The sequence below is a fragment of the Fukomys damarensis genome, unplaced genomic scaffold, assembly GCF_012274545.1.
Source record: "Fukomys damarensis isolate Sample0158 unplaced genomic scaffold, DMR_v1.0_HiC HiC_scaffold_21, whole genome shotgun sequence".
NCBI classification, from domain to species: Eukaryota; Metazoa; Chordata; class Mammalia; order Rodentia; family Bathyergidae; genus Fukomys; species Fukomys damarensis.
The window spans coordinates 24060878-24066450 of record NW_022900933.1 but is presented as its reverse complement, the minus strand read 5'-3'; the positions used below and the strand labels follow the sequence as shown (position 1 = coordinate 24066450).

Genomic DNA, 5573 nt, shown 5'->3' with positions numbered 1-5573 from the left:
TTTAGGGTTTTAAATATTATGGGCAATTGCCCAAACTAGAAAAAAGGAAAAAAGGGGAAGTGAGTTAAAGGCAAATGCCAAGACTGATTGGATTCAGAGCATTATTAAAAGGTTCTCAAGGACTGGAAGGACAGAAATAGTCCAAGTAATGGCAAAACACCCACCACAGCATAAAAATGTGTGGAAAACATTAAAAGGCAAACAAGCCCAACATTTATAATGCTTTTATTATTTTTATTCAAAATTTAAAACTTTCTAATTTCCTTAAAGACTTAATAGTCTAGACTGGTTTATTTTAAGAACAAAAATAATTTCTTTGATCTTGGTGTATTTAAAGTTCTTTCCAAGATTTCTAGGTCTAAGTCAGATTCCTTATGCCTATTTCAGCAAAGTGAAGTCCCAGCTTTTGCTGAGCACTGAACCTTTTCAAAGAACACTCAGACATTATCCAAATGGGAAAGTTGTCTTAGAAATAAGATATTTATGTAATAAAGTAACTGAAAAGAACAGATTTTTAAACTTGGAAACACCAGAAATAAACATACAAACATTAAACAAAATAAAATGTTAGACACATACAGATGTAAGAAGATCATTTATTGCTTATATCATTAAAATGTTTGTCCATCAAGTATAAGATAAAAAATTATTTCCTCATAAATACAATCATCAACATATATATAAAATCTGATTTCATTTTATGAAAAGACATGGAAAATATCCCTTGGTCCTTGTTAACCAAAGTGTAATTCATCAACCAAAATCATTGGAATTACATAAGTTTGTTGGAAATGCTGAGTCAGATTCTCCTGCAGATATATAAAATCAGAATTATATTCTAACAATTCTCTAACTGCACTTTGAAAACAAAGAATAAGAAACAAAAACTACATAATCCTGCCTTGATTTAACAAAACTATAAAATACAAAAAGTTTAACTATAAGAATGCAAGCTTGAGATTCATTTTTTTACATTATATCAATGGTGTTAAACAACTTACCAAATGATAAATGTGTGTTAGGAACCCAATGAGTAATTGTTGACTGTGTATGTCTTCTTAATTTATTCATTTCATAGATTTGTATTCTAGCATGTACTTTATGGTCTTACATTTTTACACAGCCACATCAGTTCTCTTTATTGTAGAAATAAGTATTTAGAAATGAGTGCAGAATATTAGCACATATATCTCATAGTCATCCATTGTTTTTGTCAGTTTTGAGCCTGATTTTGGAAATTCTTACCTTTATTTCAGTTTTGGGCATGTGGAATAATCATTATTTCCATACACTGTGTTTGTGTCATAACCCAGGGTTCATCTCTAGGGAAAATATATTACCAAGCACCGATATTTTTATGCACTACAAACAGCAAAGATTATCTATTGCATTTCCCTAAAATGAATAATTTAATTTCACTCATAATAAATCATTCAATTGGAATAGTTTTACATCTCTTAAAAGACAGCAACAGTGTGATCTTTTAGCCCCTATTATGATTTGATATTTAGTAACTTTAATTAAGGAAATTAAATTCACTTAAGGAAAATTTTGAAGAAATATTGTTCAACTTAATAATATTCCAACCTTGCCAATATCTAGCCTGGGGATCACTGAGATTCAATATCCAAAAGATACATGAGGCGATCTTCTGCCAGTTCGATGTCATTACATCTGACATATACCTCCCACTGCTTTTTCACATGTTCCTCCTTCACAATGTCTTCGCTAAAATGGTTTCTGGCAAGTACAACATTTTTCATGATTGGCCTTTGAAAAGTACTGCATACAGCTCAAATTAAGCCCTGATTGCACGATTAATATTCACAATAGCAACAGGAATTAATTTCCATTCTCTGCCTTCCTAAATTTTGAGGTTTTCCAAAATTTTGTTGAAGAAAAATAAACTCATTCTGATGGGAATATAGAATTCTGAGATGAAAGGAGTTTCTAAAAATCTACAGAGTGATATTTACTTTATAAATAAGAAATAGAGCCCTAGAGATAAAAATGAATATTTTATATTCACACACTTTGTTTGCAGTCAAGCCCCCCCCCAAAAAAAGCCAAAGAAACATATGAAATCTTTCCAGTCATATACAAAACTTTTTAAATAAATAATTTGATGGTTGAATTTCTCCTAGTTAAGGACTTCCAGTTTTTCTATCACTATTTTATTATCAACGCTGATTAAAATGTCACTAGGGAGGTTCAGCATGACGAACTCAGCCCAGAAATCTGTAAGCAGAAACCCAGGACTCTGACATGGAGAATTCCAGGCTGGCAGAGGGAATGTAAAGCAAACCTCTCCTAAATTAGTAATAAAACCAGATTGAAGTATTTAATACAAGACTAGGAATCGAGGCAAAAAAAAAAATCTGAAAGTCATTTATGCAAGACATCACTAAAGTCCAGACAGGAAGGGTAAGAGTCTCCAAGGTTAAATACATTGGCAAAGTAGTACTGGGAAAATCAACAGGTTTTCTAACTGAATTAAAGTAGAGTATTATGGCTGATGTTCAGATGTCCTTTAAAGTCTCATACAGAGGGCTGGGGATTTAGCTCAGTGGTTTCACTGCCAGAGTCACAAGCAGAAGGACTGGAGTTTGATCCCCAGTACCAAAAAATAATAATAATAAATAAATAAAATTTAAAAAATAAAATATGCTTTCAATGTGAAATAGGAAGAAAAGGGCTAAAGGTGTAGGGAAAGTAGGAAGGGTAGGGGAAAGGTAATAAGGGAAAGAAAAAAATAGGAGAAAATGGAAATAAAATGTTTGTAAATGGGGAGGGGAGGAGGGGGTGAAGGGAGGGCAGGGACAAGGGGAAAAAATGAGAACCAAGACCTGTCATGTAAAGGTACAAGATCCCAATAATGAATGTAACAGTACTGTATACCTATAATGTACCAATAAACTCAATGAGGAAAACAAAATAAGGTCTCATACAGTACACGGGGCTTTTTCAGAGGTGGCTGGATCCAGTGTGACACTGGGATTGATTCACAGTGCAATGGTAGGATCTAGGGCACTAAGATTAATGGGTTGAGTGCTACCCACCCTAAATAGTCTGGATAAGATAAAAGGGCAGAAGGATGCTGTAAAGGTTTCCTTGTTCCTCCTTCTACTGTGTGGGTGCCATGAACTGTTTCTCCCCTGTGATACCCCTCTACCATGTGTCATTCAGCTATAGAACCAGAAGATTATGGACTAAAACCTCTATGAACCTTTCCACCTTTAACTTTGGGCATCAGGTATTTTGTCTCAACAAGAAAAGTAATCAAGACACAGAGTATTAAATCTCCTGCCACTGCACATTGGAAATTGTTATAATGCAAATGGAGAATAAATAAAAATGATGCGCTCATTAGTTTCCGGTTGCAGTTCTGAAAAAATCAAGGAACTGACAAGGTCATCATGAAAAAAGCACAGTGTACTTCTTTTTTCCTTTCAAATAGCATTTATAAAGTGGAGGAGGAAGATCAAATCAGAGCATTTCCTCCAAAAGCAAAAATGGCACCAAGGTTAAGTCCATCAATCTATAAATGAAACCCCCTCCCTCAAAAAGTGCTTTATTAGAGACGGTGGGCAGGGGAGTCAATTTATGGTTTTCAATTCTCAATCCCTCTTTTTGACGAGCTTCTCCATGTAGGCATCCAGTTCATCATCTGGGTTAAATTCTATGTTCTCCTCCAATTTGTGCAGAGTACCATAATGATGTTCCTTAGCTTCTTCAGCTCTTCTTCTGTTTCATGTAGCTTCCTCTGGGAGGTATGCGGGCTGTCCTCAGGGGCCCCAGTCCACAAGTCAGCAGGCTCTGGTAGGAGTCCCTAACTTACACTGCTTGGAAAACTCTTCCCGAGGGAAATATGTCATGTTACCAGCTCATCGAAATGCATGTCACTTAGATGCATCTCGGAGACTGGGAACACTGGAGTGGGAAAGCACATAAGCAATGCCGGGTCGTCTGTATCAGCTGGTCAGTGGTTTCATGGTTGGTGCTCGGGGCAGTGGCCTCGGGCTCAGTGTGGATACAGTAAGGTGAAAAGTTCTCTCACATCTACAGGCTGCTGAGTCACTAAATTCTCCTCTTCCTTTCTGTCCTCTTGCTTTCTGCTGAGGCTCTGATATTCTGGGGAAGATGGCTTCATCAGTCACACACCTCTGCTTCCCTTCTCAACTCACTGGTCTCACAGTGGTCACATTTTATATTGCACTGGACCATCTCACCAGCCTTCCCAGGCACACAGGCTGTGTGCTTCCTGTTCACACGTACTTTCACACGCATCCCTTTATCTTTCTAAGCTCTTTTGAGGTAAGCTGGGTCCTCTTCTCCAGCATTGTTTGGGAGCTCATTTGATTCCTACTTTTCAGCAATTTGCTCTTCTTACACCTCTTCTAATTTGCTCTTCTTACACCTCTTCTTTCTCCTCTCAGCCTCTTCCTCTTCACAGTCACCAAGACTCTGCTCATGACCCGGGTGGATTCTGATAGGTAGCTCTGGATTCTCTACCATTGGAGACCTCGTGTTTTGGGGAAAAGCGTCTTCCAAAGGCTCTCAGAGTTATGCAGGTGAGATGATGATAGCGGTGGGGCCAGAGAAGTGGATGGGCATGCGCTCTTGGTGGCCTTGGGTCTCCTTTGAGCTGGTGGCTTTCGGGGACTGCTGTTGACACAAACCCTCTGCTGTTGGCTGACTAGCGTGTGAGCTTCCAGGGAAACGGGTCTGCTTGGAACATCCTTGATCAGGGAAAGGTGGTGACCGCAGACACCCAGGCCTGTCTGTCACATCCACAGGCAATTTCTTCTCATCAACTTGAGAGCAGATGGGGGTGATTCTCTGAAGATCCACCAGTATCTTCTGCTGCTGGTGAGGTTTCTTCCTCAGCTGCTTCTGTTTCTCTTCCTATCTTCAAATCATTTTTGAATGACCCCAGAGGAACCTTCATTTTTATTTTTATTAAGTTTATTGGTATATTTTATGGTATACATTATGATCACACACATCATTGGGAATTTGTACCTGCACATGATATATATTGGTTCTTTTTTCCCCATTCCTCTTCCCTCCTTTCCACCCCTCCATCCCTCCCTATTTTTTCCTTCCTTACTTATGTTTTTTCTTACCTTTCTTTCCTCTATCCCCTCTCCCTACTTCCCCCTCCATATGAGCCCTTTTCTTCCTATTTCACATGATCTACACAAGTCAAATGATTCAGTATTTACACGTGTGTCCTATTCATTTCACTTGAGTATAGCCTCAATGTGCATCCATTTAACTACAAATGTTTCTAGTTTCTCATTCTTTATGGCAGAGTAGTACTCCATTTTACATATTTTTATTTTTTCTCTCATTGAGTTTATTGGTACATTTTAGGTATATGGTACAGTTACATTCATCATTAGGATCTTGTACCTTTACATGACAGGTCTTGATTCTCATTTTTTCCCTTGTCCCTTCCCCTCCCTTCACCCTCTCCTCTCTTCCCTATTTACAAATACTTTATATATTTTTTAAAAATCTTCTGCATCCAGTCACCAGTTGATGGGCAATTGGGCTGTTTCCAAGATTTA

General features: G+C 37.7%; 1 pseudogene; it reads right to left on the bottom strand.

Moving 5' to 3' along the window:
- Positions 1-3617: 3617 nt before the first annotated feature.
- On the bottom strand, positions 3618-4835 carry LOC117287141 (annotated as a pseudogene).
- Between the last annotated feature and the right edge of the window lie 738 nt (positions 4836-5573).